Raw genomic sequence first — 24195 nt, 5'->3', positions numbered from 1 at the left:
TGGTTTATTATTGTCACATGTATTGAGATACAGTGAAAAGCTTATTCTTAATACTGTTCAAATGGTTCTGCTTATTATCAGAGAATGTATACAGTATACAATCTGAAATACTTAGTCTTCAAAGGTTCATTTTATTGTCAAAATATGCATATGTAACTCTGATATTTGTCTGCTCCAGATAACTACTAAATACAGAAAAACCATAGATGTTGCTGAAATAAAAGACGTTAAATCCCTCCCCAACCAGCTTGAAAAAGAGAGAACAAAATATACTTGCCGACCCTAAAATCCCCCCTCACCAGGAGCAAAAAACAAACCACAAAAACAATCAACAATCCTCTTCAACTTACATTGCTCGAAGCCCTCAATCACAGAAAAGAACAATGAAAAGAAATTGTGAACAGAAAAGAAATTGTCTTGTGATTAGCACCAAATCCCCAACCACCCCCCAGCTCCCCCCCCCCGCCACATGCACAAAATTAACATATCACCCTCAAGAAATAAATCACCAAATAACTGAAGGAAACCAAAATAAACTATGGTCCAATAATCACACAAATCTTAGAATATGAGCAATTTATCTTTGCTGCCTATGAGGAGAGTAGCAAAGCACCCAAGGAGAGACAATGATCTGCAGTCAACATAGCCTATTGTTTACCAGACAGTATGATGTGCCCTCTTTCTCACTAACAAGGGACAGAGAGATGTCACCTATTTCATAGGCTCTAAAATTTTCTGTTTCTCTCTCCAGTTTCCAGTAACTGCAGATTTTATTTTGCATTCCAAACACTTTGGGTGGCGGTGGAAGTACTGAGAGTCAATTTAAAACCTGATTGTATCAGGTTATTAACTTCATTTGTGCGAAATCTAAAAAATCTAAAACTTCATAGTCTCGGTTACAGTGTTTCAGTCTGCCACGTCGCTCTTTATTCCGATATTCTCCAGCTTGAGAATCAGCAGCAAACTCTCCCCTCCATCGAGAGAAAGAAAGGGAGAGCGCGATTGCTCAACTACAAAGATCTCCATTCACACATTTACCACAGTAAAGTCCTGGTTTTCCTTCTCCCGTGACACCTCAGACAGCGACAGCAGCCTGGAACAGTGCCGTGCAGGGCTGCACCCTGGAGGCGCCATCTTCTGAGCCGTGCCTGGAGAATGTCGGAAATCGGCCTTCCGGTGAGCTCCAGGAACAGGAACTCATCCGCCATAAAAACAATGCAGTTTTTTTGTATTTTTACAGATCAGTGACATAGATAGAGCCCTAGCCACTTGGAAAAGGTAAAACGAGACATTATAGAGAGGAATTTAAGCTGCTTATGCAGGTAAGCTCAAAGAGGAAGCCATTTGGCACCATCTTAACTTATACAGATCAGATCATTACACAGTGCACTGAGATGGAGCAAAGTACAACAATAACAATATAGAATAAAGTGTAACAGCTACAGAGAAAGTGCAGTGTAGGTAAGCAATAAGGTGCAAGATAGTAAGGAGCAAGACAGTAGGTCAGGCAGCATCTATGGAAATGAATAAGCTGTTGAGTTTCCAGGCTAAGACACTTCATTACGATAATGAAGGAGGTAGATTGTGAAGTCAAGAGTTCAATTTATCATACTAGGGAACGATTCAGTAGAGATGTGTAGCAAGAAGTGTAGATAGAGTCCATAGAGGGTGGGCTGGTTTCCATGATGTGCTGGGCTGTGTCCAGTTCCTTGTGGTCACGTACAGAGCGTTTGCCATACCAATCTATAATGCATCTGGACAGAATTCTTTCTATAGTGCATCAATAAAAATTGGTAAAAGTTGACAGGGACATGCCAGATTTATTTGGACTCGTTCAACATCACTGGGTCTAAAATGCTGGCACTCCCTCCACTGTGGAAGCACCTTCATACACCAGCATGAAAACCCCTGACCTCCACTACTGAGGAGGAGTTGCATGGAGCTCCCCTCCAACTCGCAAACGGTCTTGAGTTGGAAGTATACTAGTACTGGTACACTATTGCCACCCGTACCAAGACGCAGTGGAATGCTCATCATGCATATTGTTCATACAAGTCAAGTCATTACACAGAGCATTGAGGTAAATCAAGTAAGGACAATCACAATGCAGAATAAAGTATAAAATCGATAGAAAAAGTGTAGTGAAGGTAAACAATAAGGTGCAAGATCATAATGGGGTAGATTGTGAGGTCAAGAGTCCATCTTATTGCATGGTCCATTCCAAGGTCTGATAACAGTGAAGTAGAAACTGTCCTTGAACCTGTTTCTACATACTTTCAAACTTTTGTATCTTCTGCCTAAAAAAAAGAGGGGAGAAGAGAGAATGTCTGGGGTGGGTAGGGTGTTTGGTTATCCTGGTTGCTTTACTGAGACAATGAGAAGTGTTGACTAGAAATATTTTGGCACCTTTTGTGTTGGTATTGAATTGTTGACCAAGAGTTCTAAACTCAAATAAAGACCTTAACTCCTATTGAATATAAACAACCGTGGGTACTCTCAATAAAGAGAGATTATACTGTTATCTCTCAAAGGCTAGTTTACTTCCCTGTTTATTCTCCACAGCGAGTTTAGCTGTCAATACCCAAAGTTTGAGCTTGTGGGTCCTCTCTCCCTACCAAGGAGAAAAAACTTGCAGCTAACAAAGTATTTTAAAATACCGTTCTTTTATTTACATGTTGAAATCCGAACACTCTTAAAACACGTTTAGGGCTCAGAGGATGTCTATCTTAAACATTTCCAAATTACAAACCATTTCCTAAACTCAAATGATTTCCAAAACACACATACAGTACAATTTGTATAAACTAAAAAGGCATATCAACATGTTGCAGTCATCCCTCACAGAAACCAAAGCTGGACGGAAGTATTCTAGTTCACCCCGTGTTTCTATCATGTTCCTCACCCCCATTCCTGATAAGCCTGAGCTGTTCACTACATCTGTACTTTTTTTTGTACCTCTTGGATGACTTCACAAGCACATGATATTTCCTCCTTTTAACACAACCAGTCTGAAAGCATTATCTGGAGATGTAGATCATAGTTAGCTACCATACTACTGTTAGGCTAAAATCCTTGAGCACACAAAACTTCCAACTATAAACACACCAGTTATTGGTCTCTTACAGCCTGGTCACTGTCATCACACAGTTTTGAAGTTTGAACAAAGAAATGCCATTTTGTATAGAATTGACTAGCAGTTATGGATATTGACCAATTGATAAATTGTGTACGTTCAAATTCATTATTGCATGATCAATCACCAACCACACCACGGCAATACAGGTATTAAAAGTCAAAAGAAACTACAAGCTAACAACTGATGATGCTTTGAATTTAGTAAAGTAGTTGTCCCCCTGTTAGTGAAACTTTGGGTCTTTTGATTACATCCTTATATTGTCCCTATATGCCAAATGGCTCTGGTCCCCTGCTGTGCAAAGGGAAGCCACGCTCAAAATAGCTCTCTTGCCTGGACCCACTGCACACTATCTGTAAACTATCCTTTCCTTGACATTATCTTAACCCTTACCTTGTTACAGAATGTTAAGCAATACCATGTGTGTACTGCTCAGAGAATGATTTCATCCAGCGTATGACTGGTAAGAAAATAGTTTCATTGATGCAAGGTTGATTAACTGTGGATGTCATTTTGCCCAAGAGTGGTTGCAGCCACATTCCACTCCAGAAGTAAGCATGCAAGGAGCTGAGGACTGATCGCAGGAGGAATATAAAATTATCAAAAATCAAGGGTCAGCTTTATTTACCATATAAGACCATAAGACCTAGGAGCAAAATTAGGCCATCTGGTCCAGTGTCTGCTCCACCATTCAATCATGGCTGATCCTTTTTTTAAATCTTCTCGTCAACACCAATTTCCAGCCTTCTCCCTGTAACCATGTAACCATATAACCATATAACAATTACAGCACGGAAACAGGCCAACTCGGCCCTTCGTAGTCCGTGCTGAACTCTTACTCTCACCTAGTCCCACCGACCTGCACTAGGACCATAACCCTCCATTCCTTTCCTGTCCAAATATCTATCCAATTTAACTTTAAACGACAACATGATGGCATGTAACCTTTGATGGCATGTGCAATCAAGAAACTATCAATCTCTCCCTTAAATACACCCAATGACCTGGCCTCCACAGCTGTATGTGGCAACAAATTCCACAAATTCATTACCCTTTGGCTAAAGAAATTTCTCTGCATCTCTGTTTTGCCCTGAGGCTGTGTCCTCTTGTCCTAGACTCTCCCACCAAGGGAAACATCCTTACCACATCTACTCTAACTAGGCTTTTCAACATTCAAAAGGTTTCAATGAGATCCCCCCCTCATCTTTCTGAATTCCAGCAAGTACAAACCCAGAGCCATCAAACGTTCCTCGTATGATAACCCTTTCATTCCTGGATTCATCCTTGTGAACCTCCTCTGGACCCTCTCCAATGCCAGCCCATTTTTTCTAAGATGAGGGCCCCAAAGCTGTTCACAATACTCAAGGTGAGGCCTCACCAGTGCCTTATAAAGCCTCAGCATCACATCCTTGCTGTTGTATTCAAGACCTCTTGAAACAAAAGCTACGACTCAACTTGCAAGTTAACCTTCAGGGTGTTCTGCACAAGGACTCCCAAGTCCCTCTGCATCTCAGATTCCTGGATTTTCTCCCCGTTTAGAAAATAGTCCACACATTTATTTCTACTACCAAAGTGCATGACCATTTAATATACCGTGGATTCTGGTGAATTGGGACACATTGGGACTGGTACATCTTGGCCCAATTAAGCAGCTGCTCTAATTAGCCAAAATTTCATGGAAGTAGTTAAAAAGGTATAAAAACAACTAACTACTGTTCAACTGAGTAACAAATTATATATTTAAATGAAATACAGAACAAATTAGAACTCTACCAATACTACTACCATACTATAAAGCCGCATTAGTTCCTAATAATTATCAATGGAGGAATTCATCCAGTGTACAGTGCTGTATTTTTTGACTGATTGTAAATGAATAAAATCAACACAGGCACCTAGTTCAGATGGGTTAGGGTTAGAGAACAACCTTAACCCTAACCCTAATAGGCTGCCTTTATTGCCTTTCTGCATGATGTAGTGTCGTAATTCAACATTAAATTTCCTGCAATCCTGTGTGGTCACTAGTTTAAGTTCCAATGTATCCAATGACCACACTAGTGCACAAGATTTATGCTAGTTAGAAACTATTTGGCAATAGTTTCCTGTCTCATTTAAGTTGCATAGTGTTCCAAATAAATGAAGGGAATCCCAGCCACTTTCAATTATTTTTTGTTCTTTAAGAGTAATAAGAAGCTGCCTTAATGAACTGATGACTGAATTAACATGAATCCATTGTTAGGAGTTTCCTGTGATGTGCTGGTCCTGGCCCCACATGCAATAGAAACAATATTCAACAATAATAGAATAAAGAATTATGTAAAAATAATGCTAGAGGTTAAAGTACAGATTTGGAATAAAATGAGCATAAATACCAGCATGTACTTAAAATGCAAATAGTATTATAAATAGAGTTTACAGTGCAGTGACAGAGCTAATAGAGAGGGGGAGGGGGCCAACCAGAATGGATGATCATATTACTTGCCTGGGGGGGGGGGGGTTAACTTTTTTAGATGGCTTGAAGATTTTGTTTAAATACCCCTATAGCACTTTCCAGAAAGGAGCTTTTGGAAAGCTCCCTTATGATGAGTATAAACAGGGTAGATAATTAGAGTATTTATAATAGGGTAGGGAAAAACACAGGTTTAAAAGGCACAAGAATAAATTTAAAAGAGATCAAATGGAAAGTTTTTCCACTTAGCGTACAGTGATTATATAGAATGAACTGCCAAAGGACATGGAAAAATACAAAAAAATGCAGGATAAAGTGTTAATATCCCTCATGCCAACAGGTTGTGAGCACTTGCTCGAGACTGCCTTGATGTTGGGAGTGGCACAGGGTTGATATGCAGGGGATTTCAAGTGAACACCCTCCTTCTTTGATGTTTCATCGATTAGCCCACTACACCTCCAGAGGGCTCGCCATTGACTTTTGGTGCCCCAGAGCCACCCCTCGTGTCTTCCCACTCCCTTGATGCTATCTTGGAGCACAGGAGCGGTCTTTTCGTTTGATCCAAAGCCAGTGACTGCTTTTTTCTGCTGCCTCTGATGGTCATACTCTATGACAAACCATGGATCACTAGCTCCTTCAGCAATATGCAATTTCCCATGGTAGTGGAGTCCAGGACAAGAGGGCCTGACTTCAGAATTGAAGGATGTTCATTTAGAACAGAGATGTGGAGAAATTACTTTAGTCAGAAGGTGGTAAATCTGTGGAATTTGTTGCCACATGTGGCTGTGGAGGCCAAGTCATTGGGTGTATTTAAGGCAGAGATAGATAGGTTCTTGATTAGCCAGGGCATCAAAGGGTATGGGGTGAAGACAGGGGAGTGGGGATCGTAAACACAAAATAATCTGCAGATGCTGGGGTCAAAGCAACACTCACAACACGCTGGAGGAACTCAGCAGGTCGGGCAGCATCTGTGGAAAAGATCGGTGGACGTTTTGGGCCGGAACCCTTCGTCAGGACTGTAGAGGGAAGGGGCAGAGGTCCTATAAAAAAGGATGAGCTCAGCTTGTGGATCAACACCTGGAATTAAGACATTGTAGCCATTAGTGAGACTTGTTTGCAGGAGGAGCAGGTCTGGCAGCTCAATATTCTGGGGTTCAATTGTTTTAGGCATGACAGAGTGGGCGGGATTAAATGAGAAGGAGTGGCATTACTAGTCAGGGAAAATATCATGGCTTGTTCCATCAGGACAGGCTGGAGAACTGGACTACTGAGGCGTTAAAGGTGGAACTGAGAAATAAGGTAAGTATGACTATGTTAATTGGGCTATATTACAGACCACCCAATAGTCCTAGGGATTTATAGGACAAATTTGTAAAGAGATCGCAGACTGTTGCAAGAAACATAAGGTTGTTATAGTCGGTGCTTTAACTTTCCACATATTGACTGGGAATCCCATACTGTAAAAGGACTAGATGGGATGGAGTTTGTCAAATGTGTTCAAGATCTAGATAATAAAGTGGCTAACTGGATCAGTAAATTTGTGGATGACGACAATATTGGGGGTGCAGTAGAGCTTGCAGAGCGAGTTGCATCAGCTTGCAAAATGGGATGAAAAATGGCAGATGAAATTTAATGCAGACAAGTTCAAGGTGTTGCACTTCGGAGGGGCGAAGCTGGATAGATCTTGCAAAGTGTAAGGTAGGGTGCTGCAGCGTGTAGTAGAACAAAGTGATCTGGAAATGCAGGGCCATAATTCATTGAAAGCGGTGTCATAGGTAGATAGGGCTGTAAAGAATGCTTTTGGCACATGAGGGAAATCTTCTTCACTCAGAGGGTCAAGAGCTTGTGAACCGAACTGCCAGCATAAGTGGTGCATACAAGCTGAAATTCAACGTTTATGAGATGGTAGGGGTATTGAGGGCTATGGTCTGGGTGAGGTCAATAGAAGTAGGCAGTTTAAATGGTTCAGCATGAACTAGATGGACCAAAAGGCCTGTTTCTGTGCTGTACTTTAATATGACTCTATGACTCTAAAACTAGTTAATTCCATTTTCCACTGTAATTTGTCCTTGTTATTGATTTGTTACAAAAAGATCAAATTTGCAGACGTGTGAATTAGGAAGAATTAAATGTAGTGAAACAAAGAAATAAGGAAATAGGTGAAAGCGGTGTGACCTCCTCCAGGGAGCTTGTATGAACCCAGTAGATGAAGTAACCACCATCTGTGTTGTTATAAGATAGTACAGCCATAAGACATTGGAGCAGAATTAAGCTATTTGGCCCATGGAGTCTACTCCACCATTCCATCATGGCTGATTATTATCCTTCTCCCTCACCCCATTCTCCTGCCTTTTTCCCGTAACCTTTGATGTCCCTGCTGATCAAGAGCAGGTGTTGGTAAATCGGATTAGTAATGAGCATTTGATGGCTGGTGTACAGATGATGGGCTGAAGGGTCTGCTTCTGTGTGTGTGAGTCTGTGTCCATGATGGACCCTGCCAAACATCGAACACCATGGTCTGTAGTTTGCTCGGGCACAGTTCTGAGGATACAGCTCAGGAAAACCAGCCAACAAATGCAGTGATCAGGAATTCATTCCCAAGTCACAAGAGTCTGCAGAAGTAGTGAAGACTCCAGGATAAGGACCGTCTGTTAAAACACATTAATTTTCCTTTTTGTTTAAATAGTGAACAGCATCAAAGCACAACAACCAAGTAACTGATGATTTTTAGCAAAGCTCATTGCTGCCCATTATATGTGAAAAGTGACTCATACGTATGATTGGCCTTCTGTAAATTGGCGAGACCCGACGCAGACTGGGAGATCGTTTCGCTGAACACCTACGCTCTGTCCGCCAGAGAAAGCAGGATCTCCCAGTGGCCACTCATTTTAATTCCACGTCCCATTCCCATTCCAACATGTCAATCCATGGCCTCCTCTACTGTCAAGATGAAGCCACACTCAGGTTGGAGGAACAACACCTTACATTCAGTCTGGGTAGCCTCCAACCTGATGGCATGAACATTGATTTCTCTAACTTCCGTTAATGCCCCTCCTCCCCTTCTTACTCCATCCCTAATTTTTTTTCTTTTCTCTCTTTCCCTCTCACCATAACTCCTTGCCTGTTCTCCATCTTCCTCTGGTGCTCCCCTCCCCCTTTCTTTTTTCTAAGGCCTTCCATCCCATGGGATTTCCTCTTCTCCAGCCTTGTATCCCTTTTGCCAATCAACTTCCCAGCTCCCTCCCCCTCCTGTCTTCTCCTAACATAACAGAGATGTACAAAATCAAACATATAAAGGCTTAGATAGAGTAAATGCACAGTCTTTTTCTCAGAAAAAGTGAAGCAAAGCTAGAGGGAAAAGATTTAATGTGAGGAGGGAAAGATTTAAAAGAGATCTGAGGAACAACTTCTTTGCACACAGGATGGTGGGGATAGGAGCCAAGCAGTCAGAGGAATTTAAAAGATATTTGGGCAGGTGCTGTACATGAATAGGAAAGATTTTGTTTATAAAAGATTAGATTTAAAAATTAGCATTTTTAATCACGTGTCCATTGAACCGTAGTGAAATGTGATGTTTGCATCAAATTAGTGTGGTTTGTGATGGGCAGCCCACAAGTCTTGCCACGCTTCTGTCACGAGCATAGCATGCCCACAACTCACTAATCCTAACCTGTACATCTTTGGGACGTGGGGAGAAACCGGAGTGCTCTGGAGGAAACCCATGTGGTCAGCATTTTGGTACTGTGAGACTCTGAACACAGCAGGGAGAATGTTTAAATAAAACAGAATTTTAGAAATACCCTGTAGGTCAGGCAGTGTCCATGAAGAGAAGAAAACAAAGATAATTTGGAAAAGTGTGAAGTGATTCCCTTTGGAAGGTCAAATTTGAAGACAGAAAACAGACATGATTGTTGGAGAAACAGAAGGATCTTAGGGTTCAGGCCCATAGATCCCTCAAAGCTACCATGCAGGTCGTTAGGGTTGCTAAGAAGGCATATGGTACGGTGGTCTTCATTAGCTGTGTGATTGAGTTTAAGAGCTGCGAGGTAATGTTGCAGCCTGGGTAGACCGCATGTGGAATATTGTGTTCAGTTTTGGTCACCTCATTATAGGAAAGATGTGGAAGATGTAGAAAGGGTGCAGAGGAGATTAACACAGATGCTGCCTGAATTAGAGAGCATATGTTATGAGGATAGGTTGAGCTTTGGACCAAAGAAAGTTGAGAGGAGACTTGATAGAGGTGTATAAGATGAAAAGAGGCAAAGATTGAGTTAGATAGCCAGAGATGTTTTTTCCCAGGGTGAAACTGACCAATGTGAAGGGCTATAATTTTAAAGTGATTGGAGGAAAGTACAGGGGGAATGTTAGAGATACGTTTTTTACAATAAAAATGATGGATACATGGAACACTCTGTTGGGAGTGATGGTAGAGGCAGATGCTTTTAAGAAACTCTTAGATAGGCATAAAAACTTAGAATATTGCGAAGATCGGGGATGATATCTAAAGTTTTGAGAAACGTCTGTAGATGTGTGGTGGAGAGTTGCATCATGGTCTGGTATGGAAACACCAACACCCTTGAACAGGAAATCCTACAAAAAGTAATGCATACTGCCCCGATAATCACTGGTAAAATCCTCCCCACCATTGAGCACATCTACATGGAGCACTGTCGCAGGAAAGTAGCAACGATCATCAATTACCCCCCACCACCCAGACTGTGCTCCCTTCTCACTGCTATCATCAGGAAGAGGGTACAAGAGCCTCAGGACACACACCATTAGGCTCAGGAGCAGTTATTACCTCTCAACCATCAGGCTCTTGACCAGAGGGGGTAACTCTAGCTCCACGCATCGTCCTTACACACCTGGGAAGAACGATGCTTATGTGAGAATGCTGTTCTTGGACTACAGTTCAGCATTCAACACCATAATTCCCTCCAGGCTTGACAAGAAGCTCAGAGACCTTGGCCTTCACCCTGCCTTGTGCAACTGGATCCTGGACTTCCTGTCAGATCGCCAGCAGGTGGTAAGAGTGAGGTCCCTCACCTCTGCCCCTCTGACCCTCAACACAGGTGCCCCTCAGGGCTGTGTCCTAAGCCCCCTCCTTTATTCTCTGTATAACTATGACTGTGTCGCCACCCACAGCTCCAATCTGCTAATTAAATTTGCTGACGACACTACACTGATTGGCCAAATCTCAAATAATAATGAGGCAGCCTACAGAGAAGAAGTCACCACCCTGACACAGTGGTGTCAAGAAAACAACATCTCCCTCAATTTCACTGAAACAAAGGAGCTGGTTGTGGACTATAGGAGAAATGGAGACAGACTAACCCCTATTGACATCAATGGATCCGGGGTTGAGAGGGTAAACAGCTTTAAGTTCGTCGGCATGCACAACACCGAGGACCTCACGTGGTCTGCACACACCAGCCGTGTGGTGAAAAAAAAAAGCACGACAGCACCTCTTTGACTTCAGACAATTTTAGAGGTTTGGCATGAGTCCCCAAATCCTAATGACTTTCTACAGGAGCACAATTGAGAGCACCCTGACTGGCTGCATTATTGCCTGGTATGGGAACTGTACCTCCCTCAATCGCAGGACTCTGCAGAGAGTGGTGTGGACAGTCCAGTGCACCTGTAGATGTGAACTTCCACTATTCAGGACATTTAAAACGACAGGTGCATTAGAAGGGCCCGAAGGATCATTGGAGACTGGAGTCACCCAACCACAAACTATTTCAGCTGGGAAACGGTACCACAGCATAAAAGCCAGGACCAACAGGATAGCTTCTTCCACCAAGCCATCAGACTGATTAATTCAGGCTGATACAATTGTATGTCAGTGTTATATTGACAGTCTTGTTGTACATACTATTTATTACAAATTACTATATTTTGCACATAGCACATTTAAACAGAGTTTAAAGATTTAAAGATTTTTATTCCTCCTGTATATAAATTAAATTGAAATAAAGTCAATTCAATTCAATTCAACATCACTTGCCCCATCACTGAACTGTTCTCACAACCTGCGGACTCTCTTTCAAGGATTCATCTCATGTTCTCGATATTTATTGCTTGTTTATTTATTTATTTATTTATTTTCTTTCCTATTTACAGTTCGTTATCTTTTGCACATTAGTTGCTTGTTTGTGCTGTTGGGTGCCGTCTTTGATTAACTCTACTGTGTTTGTAGGATTTACTGTGTATACCCATACAAAAATAATTCAGCATGGTACATGGTGACATATATATACCTTGATAATAAATTTGCTTTGTACTTTGAACTTTGAGGTCTATGTAAGAGGGAAGGATTAGATTGATCTTAGAGTCTATTAAAAGGTTGGAACAACATTGTGGGTCAAAGAGCCTGTTCTGTGCTGCAATTTTCTGTTATATGCGTAATATTACGGAGAGGTGACCTTACGTTTGAACTGAGCAGTGCTACAAGCATATAAAATAGGAGCAGGAGTAGGCCACTTAGCTCCTAAATCCAGCCTCACCATTTAATAAATTCACAACTGATGTGACTGTAACCTTCTCTCCTCATCCCTATCCATTTATGGTAACCCTTCATACTCCTGTTTCACAAGAATATGTCTAACTCTGCCTTAAATATCTTCGTATTCTGCTTCCACCCCTTCAGTCTTCAGTGATTGACCTCTTGTTTTTGAACTTTATTCCAGGTTCTTCCGCATAAATTAATTGAAGATTCCTTAGCTGGTTATTGGAAATTGCTGAATCCTATACTGAGGCCTAAGACCTAGATTGAAATCGTATCATGTGCAAAATAGAACGTGGTTCAAAGTTGCCATTGTAATAACTCTTCATCTTCTGGACTGTCGATCTATCGCACCATTTTGAGTGGTGTCATTAACTTGTTCACTGACAGATCAGGTCAATGAACAGGAGCGAGGAACAGTAATATCATTCAATCCTCAATTACATCTGCTGGAGGCTAGTTTGCCAACAGGCACTTAAATGATAAAAGTAAGCCATAAGAAAAGGAAAGGCATTATATGGGATTTAACTTCCACTGCAGAATGGAGAACTGTTAAACAGTGCATGATGGCTTAGGGCTTTCTGTCAAACAAAAAATGCCTTTAGAATATTGGATAGAGTGTGGAGCAGCAGCTGGGGCCAAGAATTAACAGCTGCTGAAAATATTCATTCACATTTCGCAATAATGTACGAAGAGACCGCTCAGCCCATTGAGTACATGCCAGTTCACATTGCAGTCCCATCCTCTAATTATTTTCCAAGTAATCTTCACTCTTCAGGTTCCCGTCAGCTCTTCCCATATTCTGCCACTCACTCACCTGCAGGCTCATTACTGGGAGATGGGAGGTTGTAGGAGTGTCCAGAGTAAACACACGCATTTCACAGGAAGAACAGATAGACTCCAGCGAGGTCCAGGTTGAATGCTGGTCACTAGAACGGTGAAGCAGTGTGCCGCTCACCATGCCCCCCTCAATGAAGGGCTGTAAACAAATATCTGTGGATGATGTCAAGCCATCAAACTTATCAGCAAAAGATTAGGTGAACTATAAAAACAATATACATTTAATGTGTGGGCACGTGGCCAAGTGGTTAAGGCATTGGACTAGCTACCTGAAGGTCGTGAGTTCGAGCCCCAGCCGAGGGAACGTGTTGTGTCCTTGAGCAAGGCACTTAATCACACATTGCTCTGCGACGACACTGGTGCCAAGCTGTTTGGTTCCTAATGCCCTTCCTTTGGACAACATTGGTGTTGTGGAGAGGGGAGACTTGCAGCATGGGCAACTGCTGGTCTTCCATACAACCTTGCCCAGGCCTGTGCCCTGGAGAGTGAAGAATTTCCAGGTGCAGATCCATGGTTTCGCAAGACTAACAGATGCCTTTAAATACATTTAATATATTTCTCTAAATTGTGTATTGATTGGATTGCCCGTTTGATTTGAACAGTTTATTGAAACTAGACTTCAAAAGTTCAAATTAATTTATTATTAAAGATGTATATGTCATTATACACAACTCTTGAGGTTCATTTTCTTGCAGGCATACACAGTAAATCCAAAAAAAAACTATAGAATTAATGAAGGATCACACCCAACAGAATGGACAAACAACCAATGTGCCAGTAACAGCTGTGTAAATACAAAATAGAAATTTTAAAAATAATGATAAATAAATAAGCAATAAGTATCAAGAACATGAGATGAAGAGTCCATGAAAGTGAGTCCATTGGTTGTGGGAACAGTTCAGTGATGGGGTGCGTGAAGTTGAATGAAGTTATCCCCTCTGGTTTAGGAGCCTGATGGTTGAGGGGTAATAACTGTTCCTGAACCTGGTGGTGTGGGCCCAGAGGCTCCTGTACCCCCTTCCTGATGGCAGCAGTGAGAAGAAGGCATATTCTGGATTGTGGGGGTCATTGATGATGAGTGCTGCTTTCCTGTGATGGTGCTCCATGCAGCTGTGATCAGTGGTGGGGAGGGCTTTGCCCATGATGGACTGGGTCATATCCACTACTTTTTTAAGGGTTTCCATTCAAGAGTATTAGTGTTTTCATACCAAGCCATGATGCAACCAGTGAATATAGTCATAGTCATAGTCATACTTTATTGATCCCGGGGGAAATTGGTTTTCGTTACAGTTGCACCATAAATATTAAATAGTAATAAAACCATAAATAGTTAAAAAGTTATATTTAAATTATGCCAGGAAATAAGTCCAGGACCAGCCTATTGGCTCAGGGTGTCTGACCCTCCAAGGGACGAGTTGTAAAGTTTGATGGCCACAGGCAGGAATGACTTCCTATGTCGCTCTGTGTTGCATCTCAGTGGAATGAGTCTCTGACTGAATGTACTCCTGTGCCCAACCAGTACATTATGTAGTGGATGGGAGACATTGTCCAAGATAGCATGCAACTTGGACAGCATCCTCTTTTCAGACACCACCGTCAGAGAGTCACGGCTCCAACCCCACAACATCACATAGAAACATAGAAAATAGGTGCAGGAGTAGGCCATTCAGCCCTTCGATCCTGCACCACCGTTCAGTATGATCATGGCTGATCATCCAACTCAGAATCCTGTACCAGCCTTCTCTCCATACCCCATGATCCCTTTAGCCACAAGGGCCATATCTAACTTCCTCTTAAATATAGCCAATGAACTGGCCTCAACTGTTTCCTGTGGCAGAGAATTCCACAGATTCAACACTCGCTGTGTGAAGAAGTTTTTCCTAATCTTGGTACTAAAAGGCTTCCCCTTTATCCTCAAACTGTGACCCCTTGTTCTGGACTTCCCCAACATTGGGAACAATCTTACTGCGTCTCGCCTGTCCAATCCCTTTAGGATTTTATACGTTTCAATAAGATCCTCCCTCAATCTTCTAAGTTCCAACGAGTATAAGCCTAGTCGATCTAGTCTTTCCTCATATGAAAGTCCTGCCATCCCAGGAATCACTGGCCTTACGAATGAGTTTGTTGATTCTGTTGGTGTCTGCTACCGTCAGCCTGCTGCCCCAGCACACAACAGCAAACATGATCGCACTGGCCACCACAGACTCGTAGAACATCCTCAGCATTGTCTGGCAGATGTTAAAGGACCTCAGTCTCCTCAGGAACTAGAGATGGCTCTGACCCTTCTTGTAGACAGCCTCAGTGTTCTTTGACCAGTCCAGTTTATTGTCAATTCGTATCCCCAGGTATTTGTAATCCTCCACCATGTCCACATTGACCCCCTGGATGGAAACAGGGGTCACCGGTACCTTAGCTCTCCTCTGGTCTACCACCAGCTCCTTAGTCTTTTTCACATTAAGCTGCAGATAATTCTGCTCACACCTTGTGACAAAGGTTCCTACCGTAGCCCTGTACTCAGCCTCATCTCCCTCGCTGATGCATCCAACTATAGCAGAGTCATCTGAAAACTTCTGAAGATGACAAGACTCTGTGCAGTAGTTGAAGTCCGAGGTGTAAATGGTGAAGAGAAAGGGAGACAAGACAGTCCCCTGTGGAGCCCCAGTGCTGCTGATCACTCTGTCGGACACACAGCGTTGCAAGCACACGTTCTGTGGTCTGCCAGTCAGGTAATCAAGAATCAATATACTCTCCACCACACATCTATAGAAGCTTGTCAAAGTTTTCAATGTCATACCAAATCTTCACAAGCCTCTAAGGGAGTAGAGGCGCTGTCGTACTTTTGTTGTAACGGCACTTACATGCTGGGCCCAGTGACAATCCTCTGAAATGATGCCACCAAGGAATTTGAAGTTGCTGAGCCTCTTCCCCTCTGATCCTCTGGGTAATAGACCTCTGGTTTCCTCCTCCTGAAGTCAATAGACAGCTCCCTGGTCTTGCTGACATTGAGTGAAAGGTTGTTGTTGTGGCACCACTCGGCCAAATGTTCAACATCTCTCCTACATGCTGATTCGTCACCACCTTTGACTCAGCCAATGACAGTGGTGTCGCCAGAAGACTTAAATACAGCATTGTAGCAGTGCTTAGCCTCAGGGTAAAGTGAGAAGAGCAGGGGGGCTAAGTACACTTCCTTGTGGTGCCCCTGTGTTAGTGGAGATTATGGAAGAGGTGTTGTTGAAAATCCAGAGTGACTGGAATCTGCAAATGAGGAAATCAAGAATCAAATTGCACAAGGAGGTATTGAGGCCAAGGTCTTGCAGCTTATTGATTAGTTTTGATGGGATGATGGTATTGAATGCCAAGTGATAATAAAGAGCAACCTGATGTATGCACATTTGCTGTCCTGTTGTTCCAGAGTTGGGTGAAGAGCCAATGAAATAGTAACTGCTATTGACCTGTTGTGAAGGTGGGCAAATTGGAGCAAATCCAAGTTGCTTCTCAGGCAGGAGTAGATATGTTTAATCAACGATTTCTCAAAGCACTATGGATGTAAGTGCTACTGAATGATCATCGTTGAGGCAAGTTACCATGTGCTTCTTAGGCACTGGGATAATTGAAGCCTGCTGAAAGCAGGTGGGTACCACACACTGCTGAAGGGAGAAGTTAAAGACATTAGTAAGCACTCCAGCCAGTTGATCAATACAGGTCTTTAGTATTTGGCCAGGTACCCCAGCTGGGCCAAATGCCTTTCATGGATTCACCCTCCTAAAGGATGCTCGCACATCATCCTTAGAGACTGAAATCACAGAGTCATCGGGGGCTGTGGGAGCTTGTGAAGGTTCTTTCATGTTTTGATGCTCAAAGCAAGCATAGGAGGCATTGACTTCACCTGGAAGTGAAATGTCATCACTTGTGTTACTTGGTTTCACTTTGTAAGGGCTAGTAGCATTTCAAGCCCTGCCGCAGCGGTCGAGCATCCTTCAGTGATTCAAGTTTTGTCTGAAACAACCACTTCACACGCGAGATGGCATCTGGAGATTGTTCCAGGCCCTCTTGTATTTTATTTGGTCACCAAACCTGAATGTCGCTGATCTGGTCCTCAGCAGATTGCAGATCTCATGGTTCATACAGGGATTCTCATTGGGGAAGACTGAATGATCTTGTGGAATACTCTTGTCTATGACTGTTTTTATAAAGTCTGTGATAACCATATTGTATTTGTTCAGGACCTCTGATGGGTCCTTGAACACTGACTCAGAGTAGTTCCATAGCTGCTCCTCTGCTGCCCGGAACCACCTCTTTCTTGTCCTTATCACTGCAGCCTCTGCCTGTATGCAGACAGAGGAAGGACAGCCAAGTGACCAGATTTCCTGAAATATGGTCTAGGCAAGGAATAGTAGGCATTCCTAATCATATTACAGCAGTGGTTGAGTGCATTGGGATCGCTGGTGCTGCAGGTTGTATGCTGATGATAATTGCACAGAGATTTCTTCAGACAAGCCTGATAGAAGTCCCCGACTATGATTTGAAATGCGACAAGGTGGGTTGTTTTTTTTTGTAAACTTTGATCAGGATCATGAGGGAGAATTCTCTTGTTAAGTAGAATGATTGGCACTTAATCATTAGATTTCAGGTCAAGGGAACAAGAGTGCAACAAAACTGCCACATACGAGCACTATAAAGAGTTTATTATGATCCCAGACCCCCAGCTTTTGCCTTCTCGGAATTAGCAGTCCTATGAATTCATCCTCAGATCTTATCAATGTATCAGGCATGTCAACAGTCAGCCATATCTTCAGGAACCACAGAATGATTCGGCCTCCATTGCCCTCTGTTGCAATGAATTCTACAGATTCACCACTGTCTGACAAAAGAAATCCTCCTTATCTCTGTTTTAAAAGGACGTCCTTGTGTTCTGATGCTGTGCCTTCTGGTCCTAGACTCTCACTTTTGGAAACATCCTCTCGATGTCCACTTTACCTAGGCCTTTCAATATTCAGTAGGTCTTTGAAATAAGCCCTTCTGGTTTAAGATGGCACTACTGAAGTTGGGCATCAGGTTTCTGGTGGTTCATTGGCAAGAATTACAACTAAACACTTCACTAATAGTGCTTTTAATGTGGTAAATTGTGGTCAACTATCACTACAAACAATAAAGAGGTGAGCAAAGGCAAGGCTTATTCGAGGGTCGATGCGTGTGGGTTCGATGCAAAGCCTCAGTGTGGCAGGTTCAAGGAGAAATAACAGGAGCAAGGTCGACGCACGTTCATGGTGGAGTTGGAGATGGAGTTCGAGTGAGTGAATTGGACAGGGTTCAGAGTGAAAGAACTTTGGAGCCCATCCACCTAAACTGGGAGCAAGGTTGGGTTGATCTACGCACCAAGCCATTTGAAGAAGTCAAATGCAGGCCGGAGCATGGCAGTGGCCACGGGCTGGGTGGCTGAGTGGCTGTGTCCAGGCCCAGAGCATATCACTGTGGCATGGCCTGAGTCCTAGTACAGGGGACGACCCAGTGTCTGAACAATTTAAATACCAGCCCAAGTAGCCTGATAAGTCAGGGTGTCAGGCCGATTCTGCTCACTGATCCACGACGTTTATTCCTGTCTCTACAGCGCAGAGGCTGTGAGATGCTCCAGCAGCTCCAGGCTTCGTGTCTGTGAGCTTTGTAGTGATTATCCGTGCTGTGAGATCCTCCAGGCTTCATGTCTGTGAGCTTTGTAGCCTTTGTCCCTGCAGTCAGATGCTCCAGGCTTCGTGTCTGTGAGCTTTGTAGTGATTATCTGTTCCGTGAGATGCTCCAGGCTTCGTGTCTGTGAGCTTTGTAGCGATTGCCCCTGCTGTGAGATGAACCGAGACTGAGGCCTACTCCAGTTGCTTCGGGTCAATGGACTCAGTTTGGTTCTGAATGCTGTTGTTTGCACAATTTGTTTTTTTTTGTTCTCTCTCTCTGTGCATTGGGTATTGCTCTTTTTTTAAAAATTAGGTTCTTCCGGGTTTCTTTCTTTGTGACTGCATGTAAGCAGACAAATCTCAAGGTTGTATAATTTATAATACTTTGAACTTTGAATTCCCCTCATTCTTCTAAACCCAAGTGAGCACAGGCCCAGAAACATCAAACGCTCCTTGTATGTTAACCTTTCCGTTCCCAGAATCATTCTTGTAAACTTCTGGACTTCTTCCAAAGTCTGCCCATCTGTTTTTCAATATGAGGCCCAAAACTACTCACAATACTCCATATAGTCATAGTCATACTTTATTAATCCCAGGGGAAATTGGTTTTCGTTACAGTTGCACCATAAATAATAAATAGTAATAGAACCATGAATAGTTAAATAGTGATAGGTAAATTATGCCAGTAAATTATGAAATAAATCCAGGTCCAGCCTATTGGCTCAGGATGTCTGACCCTCCAAGGGAGGATTTGTAAAGTTTGATGGCCACAGGCAGGAATGACTTCCTATGACGCTCTGTGTTGCATCTCGGTGGAATGAGTCTCTGGCTGAATGTACTCCTGTGCCCACCCAGTACATTATGTAGTAGATGGGAGACATTGACCAAGATGGCATGCAACTTAGACAGCATCCTCTTTTCAGACACCACCGTGAGAGAGTCCAGTTCCATCCCCACAACATCACTGGCCTTATGAATGAGTTTGTTGATTCTGTTGGTGTCTGCTACCCTCAGCCTGTTGCCCCAGCACACAACAGCAAACATGATAGCACTGGCCACCACAGACTCGTAGAACATCCTCAGCATTGTCCGGCAGATGTTAAAGGACCTCAGTCTCCTCAGGAAATAGAGATGGCTCTGACCCTTCTTGTAGACAGCCTCAGTGTTCTTTGACCAGTCCAGTTTATTGTCAATTCGTATCCCCAGGTATTTGTAATCCTCCACCATGTCCACACTGACCCCTGGATGGAAACAGGGGTCACCGGTACCTTAGCTCTCTTCAGGTCCACCACCAGCTCTTTAGTCTTTTTCACATTAAGCTGCAAATAATTCTGCTTACACCATGTGATAAAGTTTCCTACCATAGCCCTTAACTCAGCCTCATCTCCCTTGCTGATGCATCCAACTATGGTGTGGCTTGACCAATACCTTACAATGCCCCAGAATCTGCTTTTATATTCTAATGTTTCAGTTGCCTTCTGTGGTCAGTGAGTGAATGGGAGCAGTTAGAGGGTGAGAACATGTACATGTAGTAGATGTGAAATGCAGAGCAGGACGACATGCCCGGCAGATCAGAGTGGCTTGTCCTTTCCTGCCAGAGAGAAAAATAAAGAAACAGGTCTACCACGATCACAGATAGGGAAATCAAGTTAGCTAAATGTTAGCATTCTATACTGAGGCTAGAAATCTGCACTGTGCACCAACGCAAGAGGAGCTGCTGTTCCTCAGTTTTACTGGACCTGTTGTAACAGTGAAGGAGATCATAGACCAAACAATCAGTGTGGGGCAAAGAGTTAAAATGAGGGACATAGAATTGAAGGGAGGTTGATCGGGGTCAATCTTGAGGACTGGCGCAAAGTTCCACACGAAGCAATCACCCAGTCTGCGTTTGGGCCCTCCAGTGTTAAGGAAGTCACATTGAAAACACTGAATGCAGTACAAGGAGATAGATGTAAATCAGTCCTTCAGTTGGAAAATCTGGTTGAGTTCTTGGATGGCCAGAAAGGAAGAAGTGAAAGAGCAAGTAATTGTAAAGGAAAGTGCTATAAGAGGTGGGGAGTTGGGAATAGAAGAGTGGATCAGGGTGGTCATCAAGGAATTTGTTCCTGGGAAGTACTCAAATGGAGGAGAGGGGAAGCCATGCCTGATTGTGGAATCTCATTGAAATAAGGTGGAAAGTTGTGGAGAGGGTCTGTTGAATGCAAAGGCTGGTGGAGTGGAAGATGAGGATCAGGGGAACACTATCATTGTTCTTTCTGTCAGTAGAGAAGATAGCAGAAGCCTGTCAGGTAGCAGATCTACCCGCTGTGTTACTCTGTCAGCACAAATTATTTTTCAGGAATATCTCTGCACTTTTTAACTGCCACCACCAAGGTCTTTACAAACGTGTTTGTTGTGCTGGCTCTTAATGTTTAATCCTTACTGTCTACAGGAAACATGCACCCGATCTTCCTCTCAAAATGAATTATCCCATTTTCCAAAAGCTTAGAGATTTCAGTTTACTTTTAAAATTCTGTGGAAAAAACATCATTCTTACCTGTTGAGGAACTGATCTGAAGCAATAGAGATCTGAAAGATTACTAGCACTGAGCCACAATTTGCTTGGTTTTAAGAATTGTTAGTTCCCTGTGTGAATGGCAGGAAGTTGGGGAACCTGGAGACACAAGAGACTGCAAGTGCTGGAACTGGAGCAACACCATACGTGTTGGAGAATGGACAATCAACGTTTCAGGTCAGATGCCTTGATTTGGAGTGGAGAATTTGTGCATGTAAATTTATTTTTATTTTGTTTAGAGATACAGCGAGGTAGAATGCATACATTGCCACATTGTTCAAAACCACCATGTGGTAGCTTGTTTTAAACAACTTTATTTTACGTATCTTATGGTGTTGGGTGGTTTGAAATCATTTACTTGATTGTGCAATTAAGTCTGAGAAACTAGATTAAAATGTATAAGCAGCAGTCTGACTCAGACAGTTACTGTCTGAGCCACCTTTACACTTCCATAAGCACATCACGACATACACATATAACTGCAGGAATTTCTAAGCATTCCCATCATTCTCCATCTCCAACAACCATCTGAGATGGGGAGGTGGATAGTGTGGCAACACTTGCAGACTGCCCCCAGCATATTCTCACGTGTGTTGGTTGTTAACGCAAACAACACATTTCACTATTTGTTTCGATGTACATGTGATAAGTAAATCTGAATCTGAAAGGTGGGATAGGAGAGCAAAGGATTAGCACCAAAATAGAGGAAGTTGTGAGTCAATGTTACACCAAATAGACGGAGAATGTGAGGGGATGCAGTTTGGTAGATAATAAAGGATAGTGTTCTAAGTGAGATGAAGGAGCAGAGACCTGAGGGGTATATGTGCAAAAATGACTGAAAGTGGCTTGGCAGGTTGATTTGTTAACAGAGGAATAGAGTATTAAAGCAGGGAGGTCATCCTGAAAATTTTACAGATGAGTTGTTGTGTTCAATTCTGGTCACCCCATTACATGAGGTGAAGGATATGGGAATACTGGAGAGAGCAGAGAATATTTACTGGAAAATGATGAAGGTTTACAAAGACATGGAAAGATTATGGAGGCTGTGAGCACCTTCTTTACAGGGGGCAAAGGGAGAAAAATGGGGAGGATAGGGAGTGGACGTTGCTCCCACTGGTGGAGCAGCCAATGAGTAGAGATCACATGAATAAACTAAAAGGGAGGAAAGTTAAAGTGGGCATAAGAAATAACCTTTATTTGTGTAGCATTTGGCTAGAAATCTGGAATATTATATCTGCAGATGTGATGGAGGCAGGTTCCATTTTACCTTGAAGAGGACAAGGATATGGTAAGGAAAAGTTTGGGACTGGGGCTGGGGGTGAGACTAGTGAGTTTCTCTAATAGAAAGCTAGCATGGAATCGATGGGCCAAATTACCTCCTGTTGCCTAGCAATCTGCATTGTATATACACCTTAGAATCTCCTGCTCCTGGTTTCCTCGATTCAGGAGAGCAACTAGGTTTGGTCTGAGACAATAGAATATTTCTACCATATGTCAAGAGTTTTCCAAAACTATGCAATTGTTTTCTTCTGAGAACTAAAGTGAAGTTTTACAAATCAGTGTGCCTGTGTCGCCATCCAGTGGTAGTTGAGAGGAGCAGAAACCAGGGAAACGAATTCTCCTGAGAACTCACCTCAGAATCAGAATCAGGTTTATTATAAAGAATTTATTGTTACGAAATTTGTTGTCTTGCGGCAGCAATATGGTGCAATACAAAAAAATGACTAGAGGTTACAATAAGAAATATATTAACATGCAGTATGTGTATTTAAATATATTATTAGAAGTATCGGGGGGAATGACAGAGGTCACTTTTTTTTAACACAGAGAGTGGTGAATGCCTGAAATGCCCTGCCAGGAGTAGTGGTAGAGGTAGATACATTTGTGACAGTTTGGAGACACTTGGGCACATGAATAATAGAAAAATATAAGGCTATTTGGGAGGGAAGGGTGAGATTGATCTTAGAGCAGGTTAAAACGTTGGCACAACATCATGGGCTGAATGACCTCTACTATGCGGTAATGTTCTATGTTCTATAAGTAGGGTGTGATGAGAGTGTAAAATAGTAACTAAGTATTTATGGACAGTTCAGAAATCTAATGGCAGGGGGTTACAAACCATTCCTAAAACATTGAGTGTGGGTCTTCATATTCCTGTAGCTCCTCCCTGCTGGTAGTAATGAGAAGAGGGCATAGTGTGGATGGTGAGTGTCCTTTAATAAAGGATGCCGCCTTTTTGAAGATGTCCTTGATGGTGGGAAGGCTTGTGCCCATGATGGAGCTGGCTGAGTTTACATCCCTCTACAGCTTTTTACTCCCAGTGTGAAAAGAAGCAATTCCTAATTACAGACACACATCAGTTTACATACTCTAGTACATGGTAGTTACTAATAAAATTACTATGGCATGTGGTAATTACTAATGAAATTACTATGGCATGTGGTAATTACTAATAAAATTACTGCAGCACAAAGAAATTAGTAATAAAATTACTATAACACGTGGTAATTACTAATGAAATTACTCCAGCACATAGAATTTACTAATAAAATTACTAGAGTGCTTGGAAATTACCAATAAAATCACTACAGCAAAGGGAAGTAACTAATGAAATTAATATAACACATAGTTATTACTAATGAAATTACTATCGCAGGTGATAATTACCAATGAAATATTAGTTTATTCACAGATGCAAAAATGAATGTAAAAGGTGATTGAAATGTTTACTTTATGATCAGAGATAATCTAATCAAGAACCTATCAACCTCTGCTTTGAAAATACCCAATGACTTGTCTCCACAACTGTCTGTGACTATCAGTTTCACAGATTCGCAGCCTTCTGGCTAAAGAAATTTCAACTCATCTCCATTTGAAGGGAATTTTTAAAGTCTCAGCATTACATCCTTGCTCTTATATTCTAGTCCTCTCAAATTGAATGCTAACATTGCATTTGCTTTCCTTACCACCAACTCAACCTACAAGTTAACCTTTAGGGTCTCCTGCACTAGGATTCCCAAATCCTTTTGCACCTCTGATATTTGATTT

The 24195-nt window shown here is 42.4% G+C and overlaps 1 protein-coding gene across 3 annotated transcripts in view; it reads left to right on the top strand.

Moving 5' to 3' along the window:
• Positions 1-24195, top strand: part of LOC140210390 (RNA-binding Raly-like protein) — a 1435753-nt gene that overhangs the window by 642889 nt on the left and 768669 nt on the right. The window lies entirely within an intron of this gene.

Source organism: Mobula birostris, chromosome 15, assembly GCF_030028105.1.
Source record: "Mobula birostris isolate sMobBir1 chromosome 15, sMobBir1.hap1, whole genome shotgun sequence".
NCBI classification, from domain to species: Eukaryota; Metazoa; Chordata; class Chondrichthyes; order Myliobatiformes; family Myliobatidae; genus Mobula; species Mobula birostris.
This window is presented reverse-complemented; position numbering and strand designations above follow the sequence as displayed.